The sequence below is a fragment of the Rattus norvegicus genome, chromosome 19, assembly GCF_021556685.1.
Source record: "Rattus norvegicus strain SHRSP/BbbUtx chromosome 19, alternate assembly SHRSP_T2T, whole genome shotgun sequence".
Lineage (NCBI taxonomy): Eukaryota > Metazoa > Chordata > Mammalia > Rodentia > Muridae > Rattus > Rattus norvegicus.
Window position 1 is genome coordinate 49,386,108 of NC_141552.1, and position 11,760 is coordinate 49,397,867.

Consider the following 11,760-nt stretch of genomic DNA (forward strand, 5'->3'; position numbering starts at 1 on the left):
GTTTTTGTTTTGTCTTCTTCATCCTGCAGCACATCATCACTTGAAAGCCCAACCACCCATTGTTCCTTCTTATCGGTAAAGTAGAATTACATCGACATGTGCACACCAATGTGTTTATTCACATGTTGAGGGGTCTTTGGGTGGTTTCTAGTTTCGGGATGATTATGACAAGAATAGCTACGACTCTGCGTTTACATGTGTGGGTGTTGAGGTTTTTTTCGTTGTTTGGTGGGGGTGGGGCTGAGGACCGGGGTCTCATGCATGCTAAGTGAGCACCACTGAGCTGCTTCATGAGCCCAGTGACAAGTATTTATGTGAGCATCAGCTTTTATATCGCTGGTAAGTACCCAGGGGTGGCTTATGTAACAAGCGCTTGCCTATGTAACAAGTCTGTCTTTAACTTTTAAAGAAGTTGTCAAACTGTCCTCCAACGTGATTAAACAACTTTATGACTCCAACAGCTGTTTATGGGAGCCCCAGTTGCCCCAAGGGCTCATCAGCACTTGATGTGTTCAGTGGTTTTAATTTTAGGCAAGTGTGTATCATGGTATCTCATCGTGGTTTTCATTCACACCCCTCCACCCACCGTGATTAATGACCTTGAATATCTCTTCCCATGCTATCTATGTATCGTCTTTTGTGACACTCTCTGAATATTTTACATTTCTAAATTATTTGTCTTCAATAATTGGGGTGTTTATTTTCACAATTATTTTTTGAGACAGCCCCTCATTATATAGCTTTGATTGGCCTTAAAGATGTATATAATCCAATTTGAACTCAAACTCATAATTCTGCTCCAGCCACTACTAGGTTGGTTTCTATGATTGTGTTTTACACACAAATCACACACACTCCACACACATACACACTACACACACACTGTATGCACACACTCACACATACACACACTCATACTATACACATTACACATACCATCCATATACACACATTACACACATTACACACATTACACACACACACACACACACACACACACACACACACACACACACACACACAGATGAGTTAGTAATGCACCCAAAGACAAACAGCAGGTGGAATTTGTGTCATCAGACCCTACACCCACATCTGACTGGAATTGCTGAGAAGTAACTGGTCTTCACCCAGGAACCAAGACTACTGCTTCCTCCCGATTTGGTGCTGCCTTTAATCCCAGCACTCCTGAGACAGATGTAAGTGGATCTCTGTGAGTTCAAAGACAGCTTGATCAGGGGTTGGGGATTTAGCTCAGTGGTAGAACACTTCCCTAGCAAGCGCAAGGCCCTGGGTTCGGTCCCCAGCTCCGAAAAAAAAGAACCAAAAAAAAAAAAAAAAAAAAAAGAGTCAATTCTCTCTCAGTGTAAGATTCAGTGATTGAACTCAGGTCATCAGACTTGACCACAAGTACCCTTTCTCCACGGGCCATCTTACCAGCCAAATTTTAAATTATAGGCAGGGCTTCACTTTGTTGCCTTGGATGGCCTTGAAATAGCTATGTAGACCAGACTGGTTTTGAACTCATGAAGACAAACCCACCTCTACCAAAATTTCCTGAGTGCTGGGATTAAAAGCATGCAACACTAAACTTGGCTCCAGTTTTAAATGTTGGTCATATTTAGATCAGCGAACTAATGTATATCTAATGCTTTTCTGCACAGTTTAGGAAATCTTTGCCAAATCCAATGCCACAAGAACTTCTTCTAACTAAAACGTTCAATCCCTTCATTTTGGTCAATGATCCAGTTTGAGTTTATTTTTTGTGAATTTCTTCACAAAATATGTATAAATTCAGTTCGGTTATTTCCTTTTAAAATCCCTGGTGCTCTGAGTCAATATTCTTCTTTCTCCTCAGGAAACCTCCAGTTGCACTTCTTTGTGAAGCTATGATCCATTCTAACCTCAGATGGCTCCTTCGTCCACCATCTGACCTGTCTCTGCATACTCCAGAATGCTGTGGACACAAAGACTCATCGTCACCATGCTCCTGACTCCCCTGGAGCGTCATGTGGCACTGAGCATGGGGGGAAAAGCAAACTGCATTTCTCTCAGGTGATCCTGGCTCTCTTTTTCTCTTTTTTTTTCCTCCCTGCCCCTGCCTTAGACTGATTCTCAGTATCCCAGGCTGGCCTCTAACTTAATATGTAGCTAAGAGTGGCCTTGCTATCATGCCCCTTTATGGTAGTAGTATAGTAAGTGCCACCACACCTGGTTTGTGTGGTCCTGGATATTGATGCCATGTCTTCCTGTATACGAGACAAGCAACTGACCAACTGTGTTATGGCTTCAGCTCCTCCACCTTATTATTCTCAAGGTCAGAGTTTTTATTTCCAGTGCTAATTGCCTTCCTAGACATCCATCTATTGCAGTGGGGAACTGGGGCTCTTCACTAGGAGAGAAAACTCAACTGGATATCAATTAGCCTGATACCTTTGTTGGCACATAAAGACACCCATGAACCATGAAAGGAAGCAATCTTCAGAGGGTAGTATTGAACTCTTGACTTTAGGAATGAGAAAAATTAAGGCTTCACAAGACTTGGTGACCTGGTCACCACAAGTCATCCACAGAGTGCCACCCTCTAGAGAGTGTCTTAACCCCTGGGCCACATTGCCAACCACCTGGCTGTCACCATCGAGAAAGGACTGAGCTTAGACCTCTCATTCTCTGGCTAGCTGTTCTTGATTTTTTTAAATGCTGCAAATTGCATGTGGGATTTTCCCGCTTCCAAAAAAAGCCACACGTTCTTTTATGGTTTCAAAGAAAGGAAGCTTCAAGGGACTTCAAAGACTATGTTTAAGGTCTTGGCTATAAGTCTTCAAAGGGTATATTTAAGGTTGTAAGTGCAAGTCAAAGGATTAGGTTTGGCAAAGGGTGGCTTTCCCCCTTTCAGAAGAACTGAGCTTGTTTTCTTCTGCCTTTTGTTGGGTCCAGAAAGGAAGAGCTCCTGTAGGGCTGAGGGGTCAGTTCACAGCACTGAGGCTGTGGTAGGAAGGAGGAAGAGAAGGGAGGGGGGAAGAAGAAAGGAAGGAGGGAGGAGAGGGAACAAAGGAGGGAAGGAAGAGAGGGAAAGAGATGGGGGAGGGCAAGAAGGGGCTGTCGGACATAACTTTCCCCGGCCCTACCTACTACAGGCTTTCTAAAGAGCTTCAGTATCCCTGTCATGGCCCATGTTCCTCAGCCTGGCCAAGTTACAAGCTTCCTTGGGCCTCTGTCCGCCTGGTTGAGCTAGTGATTTAAAGACAATCACACCCTTTATCTGGTTCTCCTATTGCTCAACTTCATGTCTATCTTTTGCCCTCTGCTAAGGGGGCAAAAAGTCAACGTGGGTCCTGGTGTCTGTCACCCAGGAAAACAAGCCTGTTTCCTGCCCTGGCACTCTACACATGGCCACTTTGGCTTGTGGAACCTCTTTCCCCATGGCCTGGAACTGATACTTGGACCTCATCCATTTCCCTCTGCATAGCTTTCTCATATGTCTTCAGCAGAGATGGGTCTGGCCCTGATTCATACCATTGTGTCTCTTCACCATGGACATCATCCATTTGCCAAATCCCAATGGGTTTCCATCATCAGATTTTCCCAAGGTTGGCTTTTGGTAGGAAGTGGGACAGTTTGCAAACTGCAGTCTGTAGATTTCCTCTGAGTCCTAGAAAGGAAAGAGGTGAGGGTGGATGCTGTTAGGCAAGCCCCGGTCAGGGTTGGAGGTTGGAATGAATGACAACTGGCATTTAGCTTTAAAGGTAAGAGAAACAAGCTCACAGAGGAGCACAGGGCTCGGAGCAGGTCCCACCCCACTCTGGAACACTCCTACCCACGGAAATGTCTCCATTGCTTCACACACAGGATGGCCTGAGGCTGGGGTGTCTCCATAGTGCACACTCCCATTCTCCTCATGCCAATCTCCAGGGGAATGTACCTTACCCTCCAAGCTAGGAACCTGCTCTATGAGGCTTCTCCTCATCTTCTTGAACACAAGAATTCTAAAACCAGACTGTAGAGATGACTCAGTAGTTAAGAGTACTTGCTATTCTTTCAGAGGACCCAGGTTCAGCTGCCAGCACCCACATGGCCCCACACAACCATCTGTAACTCCAGGTCCAGGGATCTGACTCCCTCTTCTGGCCTCTAGAGGCACTGCATGCACATGCTGCACATAACATACATGAAGGCAAAACACTCAAACACATTAAAAATAAATACATCTTTAAAAAGAAACATGGGGCTGGGGATTTAGCTCAGTGGTAGAGCGCTTACCTAGGAAGCGCAAGGCCCTGGGTTCGGTCCCCAGCTCCGAAAAAAAGAACCAAAAAAAAATAAAAATAAAAAGAAACAAAAACATTGACTGTGGATGTAGCTTAGTGGTGAGTAGGACACACACCCATCATGTACAAAAGCCCAACAATGAAAATAAAAACAAAACAAAAACAGTTCTGTACAAAAGAATGCCATGCTCCAGGCAGGACACTTCTGAGGGACTCGAGTACAAACCGGGCTTGGTCTCAGCTGTTAGTGAACTTGCTGCCTACTAGAAATGTTGGCACCAGAGCCCTGTGCAAAAATAAAGCAAGTCTGGGCTGATTACTAAAGGAAGGGGATTGTTCATGGTAAGAAGCCATTCTGGATCAACCTTTCTGAGAGCAGGAACTGGAGAAAGGAATTTCAGGAGAAGGGGTGTCTGAGCTGAGGCACGGGGTTAGGCTTGTGCAGCCAATGTTCAGTGGACAGTGAACAACAAGATTGCCTGTGTGTAAGGGATTGCAAGGAATACGCGTCTGTACAAAAGCTTGGAACTAATTCATAAACATCCTTGAAAGCCAGCTTCACAGACATGACTTCTGAGTCAGACAAGTAGACCTGGCTTTGTTGCTTCATAGCTGGGAACCATGGGCAAGTTAATTTATTTCTCAGAGCCTCAGTTTCCTCATCGTAACTCTGGGTTGAAGTGGCTGGGAGGAGTAAATGACGGTATGGTTTGGAATGTGTACAGTAGTGTTCCCGTATTCAGTAAGCACTGAACAAGTGCATAGTGTTGGCATTAGCTATAGGCTTTCCAGAAGGGATGGGTAGGAGGTAGTAAGGCCTTCGTGGCCTCAAACAATGCGTTACTAGAGTAGAATCAGGTGACAGCAAGAACTGGAGGTGGGGTGGGTTACAAAGGCCTGAGAGTGAACTTAACACTTCTCATCTAGACACAGGCAGAGTTGGGACAAGCAGGAGAAGACTGCTGGGTATCAAGATAAGGTCGGCAGGCTGAGGGGACTATGGAGGGAGAGATACCCGAGGAAGGCCACTTGTGATCTCTACTCTTCTCGAAGATAAGCCCTGCCACAGGCTGAGTGTCACCATGAGGGGAGCTCAGAGGATGAGGTGGTGGGAAGAAAAGACTGGTCACGCTCAGACAGGTGCAGTAGGAAGTCTGGGGCCTTGTCAGGAGGCAGCTGAAGAACTGGGGGATGGAGGTTGATGTTTCTAAAGTCACATGGAGCTGGAAGCATGGTCCATTGGTTCCTTGTGCCCCCTCCCCCCCATACACACACACACACACACACACACACACACACACACACACCAAATAAGATGTAAGTTTTTAAAATCCTACTTATAGGGGTTGGGGATATAGCTCAGTGGTAGAGCGCTTGCCTAGCATGCGCAAGGCCCTGAGTTCGTCCCCAGCTCCGAAAAAAAGAAAAAACAAACAAAATCCTACTTATAATTCCTTGGAATTATATTTTCTTTTCTCTTTTCCTTTCCTTCCTCCCTTTCTCCTTTTATTCCTCTCCCACACCCCCTATAAACTATACTCCCTAAACAGAGCTGATAGATTTTGTGCTGTGTGAACATGAATAAGCCTTTTCCCTCTTTTAGACCTCAGCCTTGCCTTCATCACTGTTGGAAAGAACTGATGGGAAAATGAAGGCAAAGAGCCTGATGTGTTCCCTGGCATGAATGTTTCTCTTCCCTGTTAAGGCCTGGTGGGACTGCATCCTTGAGACTGAATCTAGTAGCTTCCCAGTCTTCTAATCCCAGGCCCCTCTTTTAAGATTCTTCTCCTTCTATTCTTCATCCTCATAAACCACTTAGGCACCTTCTTAAAGTTTGACCCTAGAGAGGTGTGTGTGTGTGTGTGTGTGTGTGTGTGTGTGTGTGTGTGTGTGTTTGTGGTGTAGTGGGGTGGGTTCTAGCAACACAATCAAACTGAACCTGGTACCAGTGATGGGGGAGATATTTGACCACTAGCTCCACTGCTAGGAACAGAAAGAACCCTGGGGGTATCTGGACTCATGGTCTCAGCAAGCTTCCAGGAAGGGGATACTCTTGGCTCATGAAGGTAGATTTGATTGCAGATGGCTCAAGACGCCTTGGTGAGTGAACTGAGCTTCTGGGGAACGTCTTTCTTTTGGGTCTAGAAGTCAGTGGGGAGTGTCCCTTCCTAAGTTAATTGGCTTCCTACCCAACCAAGGATGATCCTCTGGACCATGGAGAGTTGGAATAAGAAAAGAATTCCCTGAGGCACTAAAGAGTCAGGTCTGCTCCTTCCCCGTCCTCTTCCATTACACCCTGGGATGCTGCAGCCCTTCCTGACACTAGAGGAATTGAGGGGGTTTTCAAACTCGGGGTCAGATGATGTGACCGTCTCCTGTCTCCTCAGCTCCATTTGGTGTCAGTTAAAGAGAGTCTTGTCTTTCCCTGACTCTTGCTTTAGTCCAGTGGTCCTAATGCTTTGATCCTTTAATACAGTTCCTCATGTTGTGGTGACCCCCAACCATAGAAATTATTTCCTTGCTACTTTATAACTGTAATTTTGCCACTGTTATGAATCATAATGTAAACATTTGATAGGCATGATATCTGATGAGCGACCCCCAAAGGGATCTCAACCCACAGGTTGAGAACCTTACCTTAGTCGTTTCTGTACCCTTGACCCTTATTTATATTTTTAATTCCTTACGCTAGACGAAATCTGTCAGACAGGTCGGGTGTGTCCACACCATGTAAGCAAGGCAAGGTCCCAGACAGAGAGGCCCTTCCAGGTTTCAGAGTCATGTAGGGCAAGGATTGGGGTAGGAAACATCAATTTTAGTCAACAAGCAGCACAGGGATGGGTGAATACATGATTAGACATTTTTATAGTATTCATCCTAAAGCAAAGCCACTTTTTAATCAAACACAGCACTTTCAACACTTTACTTATATCTATGGATAAAACAATTTAAACAAGTCATCCTCTCTCTCTCTCTCTCTCTCTCTCTCTCTCTCTCTCTCTCTCTCTCTCTCTCATATATATATATATAAAGTGCCCTCCTTCCCAAATGCAAACGAGATTCAGATGTGGATCATATGAACCAATTAAGAAACCCCAGTCCCTGGGCTGTGGCAGCCTTTGGAGAATGCAACCGTTCTCACAGGATTCTGCTACATCCTAATTATCCAGTGGGGAATCAGTATGCCTTCACGGGAAACCATTACCAAAAGCTTTTAGCATGAGCTGTCTCAAAGAAACTCCCCACAGGAACAAAGGGAGGAGAATTAGGTGAGTGCCAATTTCAGCACAAATTCTGGCACCAAGAAAGCAAACATTCCCTTGTCATGTGGAATTTCTCTGGAATTCTTTGCGCTCCCATAGCGGAGGCTTGGAATTCATTGGAGGTACATCTGACCTTACATCATAAGATGTTTTCTGAGATTTACCCTATTGCTTTCTTGGCCTGGACAGCTCTTTCTTCCTCCATCATCAGTAGATCTGCTTATCTACCCTAGAGGTGGTTCAGTGGGCCCTCTTCACTAAAGCCTGCCCTGACCTTTCTCAACAGAAAAGCCAGGCCGTCTGATTCTGCTCCCCCTGCAGCTCCTATGCAGCACATTTTTCAACACTCTCAGGGGCTACTCACCTTGTTCACCTTTGAGCAGAACCAGCCGTTGTCCTTGGAGTTGGCTGTGAGTGAAAAGGAAAGAATATTATTACTATTGACTTCCTCTACTATTGCCGTTCTAGAACATTCTTTCTTTCCTTCTTTCTTTCTTCCTGTCTTTCTTTTTAAAGATTTATTTATTTTATGTGAGTACACTGTCTTCAGACACACTAGAAGAGGGCACTGGATCCCTTTACAGATGGTTGTGAGCCACCATGTAGTTGCTGGGAATTGAACTCAGGACCTCTGGAAGAACAGTCAGTGCTCTTAACCGCTGAGCCATCTCCAGTCCCTTTCATTGATGCATTAGTAAACTATGAATTGTGCTTCTATTGGATTATGGAATCCTTGAGAACAGGTCTGAGACCTCACTGCCAATGTCCCTGGAGCCCCCTATTGAGGCCTAGTTCTACAAACATGGCTGCCAGTGAGCGTCCAGTAGGACATTCAGGCTGTGAGAACAGCCAGGGCAGGAGTCCATCCAATACGTTCCCTAACTATGCTCACTAATGAAAGGAAAGTGTAACTTTGTGACTTTCCTAAGCCAATGTCCTTAGTGTTGAGGAGTACGTTTCTAGAGTTCTACTTTGGGGTTGTAGCTTGAGAAATGTTAAAGCAACAGGATATTAGCCTATCTCTAAGAAAGGTACAATGGGATACTTTCTAGAAAGCTGACCTTATGTATGGGAAATAAGTACTGGACTATCTAGGATGGGAACCACAGCTGGTTCTGCTTAGGGATGAACATGGTGAGAAATCTTCATGTGTGCCATTTTAGCTCAGAAAAAAGTGTTGGGCTGGAGAGATGGCTCAGCGGTTAAGAGCACCGACTGCTCTTCCAGAGGTCCTAAGTTCAATTCCCAGCAACCACATGGTGGCTCACAACCATCTGTAATGGGATCTGATGCCCTCTTCTGGTGTGCCTGAAGACAGCTATAGTGTTCTTATATTCACAAATAAATCAATCATTTTTTTTAAAAAAAAAAAAGAAAGAAAGAAAAAGTGTTGCCTAAATGATGATCAGCAGGTGGCACCAGAAAATAGTCTGACTGTTGGTGGTTCTATCTTGTTGCTCAGGCAGTGCCCTTGGCTCTGGCTACCCCTTCAGGTGTGGCTATGAAGAGGACACTTTGAACTCCAACTACTCACATGTGTGTCTAGTCACCAGTGCAAATGGTCTCCGGGTAATGCTTCTTTCTTCTTGGACTTAGTCCCCAAAGACTGATATTCCCTGGGCTTCTGAACCTTGGCCTCTGCACTGGTCCTGACTTGTCTGACTGGGAGCCCTCATGACCTGCAGGACCTCACTCTTGACGACTCATCTAATTCTAAAGCTGAATGGGAAACTCACACAGTAGATTGCATAGGAAGGAGGGCCAGACTTGCTCAGGACTCAAGGACACCATGTAGAAAGTCAGGACAACCAGAAGGTCACCAAAGGCATCAGGAACTCACGTGGCTTTTTGTGGTTGTTCTGTGTATACAGGAATCACTGAGAAGCTGAATCTCCCACTCACCCTTGGAGCTACTAGCTTCAGCCTTTCTGATGCTGTTTGCAGCTGACCCAAAGAATAAAGATTGGCCAATGCCTCAGAACCTCTCAATTGTCTGTGGGGCAGAGGCCTGGGCCTCCTGGATTTCTGAAGGAAAGATGAAACTAGCCTTTCTACTCTGCCAAGGACAGAGTTCCTCTGTGTATTTTCTGTATGAGGAAGAAGTGGACATATCCTATTCAACCCTTGTGCCCCAAAGTACTGGCTGAGCCACATTAGTTTCCCATGTGGCCTTTTCTCAGGAAAGCAGATCTCCCTGAAACCTGGAGTTTCTGCTCTTTTGGCCCTTCATACTCTTCCTTCCTTTGAATCCTTTACACCCCACCCCATGTGGACTCACAGTATCTCCCAGTCCTGTCAGACACACATGTGGATCTTGCCCAGAGCCTTGACAGAGGAACAGGAGTCCTCTGATCAAGCCAAGACCAGCCATCTTGGCCAATCCAGGCAGACACAGATAATGTATGGATTATCAGGAGAGCAAGAACCTTGAAGTTTATGTTGAGCAGTGATGATATCTTGGATAAACACAGCCTCTCTTTTCTCCTCTTCTTCAATACTACTTATATATGACACACAGACATATGTAATACAGAAGATGTACATTTGGATGGTTTCCACCTATATGAGTGAAACCAACACCAAGACAATGGCAACCACATCCAGTCTTCCTGTCCCTTTGTAAACTCTTCCTTCCCCCCACTGTCTCATCGGCAACACTCTGAGTTTGTATTGATCTAAAAATATTTTTCTTAATTTTAAGTTACACTTACATTTTTTTATTTTGTGTGTGGTGTGTGCAGCTGGGGGTGGGGGGATGCATACGACAGCATGTTTGTAGAGGTCAGAGAACAACTTCAGGAAGTCAGTTCTCTCCTTCTACCCTGTGGTCCCTGAAACTGAGCTCAGGTCATCAGGCTCCATTGCAGGCTCTTATTAGCTGAGCCATTTTGAGAACTCGGGTTTGCATTTTCTGATTTTTCAATAAATAGCATGGCCTGGTATATATTATTTCTGTTTGTTCTTACCGTGTTGCTGAGCATATTCACAGGTGGTCCCTGCTTCCTGCTAAGTATTGCTTTCTCCTTTATATCACAATTACCTTTTCCCCTGTTGGTGGATATTTGGGTAGTTTCCAGCTTGGGACTGTTATAAACGCAGTTGATGTGTCTGTTGGTGTACAAGTATCCGTGTAAAACACGAGCTTTCACTTCTACTAGCACATGGGCATGGAATGCCCTATCAGATAATAGATTTATGCTTATGATTTTTTTTTGAGACAGGTTCTCTCTCCATAGCCCTAGCTGCTCTGGAATTCACTATGTGAACCAGGCTGGTAACTCTCAGAGATCCACCTGCCTCAAAAGTGCTGGGACTAAAAGTGTGAGCCTCTGTGACAAGACTTTTTTTATGTTGTTGTTGTTGTAGACAGGGCTTCTCTGTGTAGCCCTGACTGTCCTGGAACTCGATCTGTAGACCAGGCTGGCCTCCAACTCAGAGATCTGCCTGCCTCTCCTCTCAGGCTCCTCTTTCAAACTTAAGAACAATTACATTTATTTATGCAGGGTGAGGGGAGGCATGGCACAGTGTCCTGTCTCCCATCACGTGGATACAAGGGATGGAACTCAGGTTATCAGTCTTGGTGGCAAGCACTTTTATTTACCCTCTGATTCATTTTATCAGCCTCTTAAATTCGTATTACATTTATTTATCTGTGTGTCTTGGGGTGGTGTGCTGTGCATGTGTCACAGTGCCCATATGGAGACCAGGAGACGACCTATAAGAATCAATTATCTCCTCCAGGTGGAGACCGAACTCAGCTGTCAGAAGCAGCTGCAACACCCCCACCTGCTGAGTCATCTCAGGCTCTGTGGTTCTTTTTTTTTTTTTTTTTTTTTTTTTGGTTCTTTTTTTTCGGAGCTGGGGACCGAACCCAGAGCTGGAACCGAACCCAGGGCCTTGCGCTTCCTAGGTAAGCGCTCTACCACTGAGCTAAATCCCCAACCCCTCTGTGGTTCATTTTTAAAAGGACATTTCGGAACAACTTTCCCAAAATGCTTGCTCCATTTTACATCTCTGAGGCTCCCACATGCCCTTTCTTGATTGGCTGTTACAAACTGCAGGAAGGATGTCAGAACTGAGTCCCCATTGGATTTGTCCAGTTCGTGACTTCCACCAAAGTCCCAGGGCCTGGGGCAGGAGTGGGGAGCATCTGGAATGCTTTCAGGGATGCTGCATTCTCTCAGCCGGCTGCTGGATCCAGGGATTCTTTAGAGGGTGGAGAACTCGAGCAG

The 11,760-nt window shown here is 45.4% G+C and overlaps 1 long non-coding RNA gene across 1 annotated transcript in view; it reads left to right on the forward strand.

Annotated features, from left to right (window-relative positions):
• LOC147999441 (uncharacterized) overlaps positions 1-10,476 on the forward strand; it is a 23,433-nt gene extending 12,957 nt beyond the window's left edge. Inside the window, exons 3-4 of the long non-coding RNA XR_015644122.1 lie at positions 1,856-2,052; positions 9,400-10,476. This is a non-coding gene — a long non-coding RNA (uncharacterized LOC147999441). The remainder of the gene's footprint in view (positions 1-1,855; positions 2,053-9,399) is intronic.
• The last annotated feature ends 1,284 nt before the right edge of the window (positions 10,477-11,760 follow it).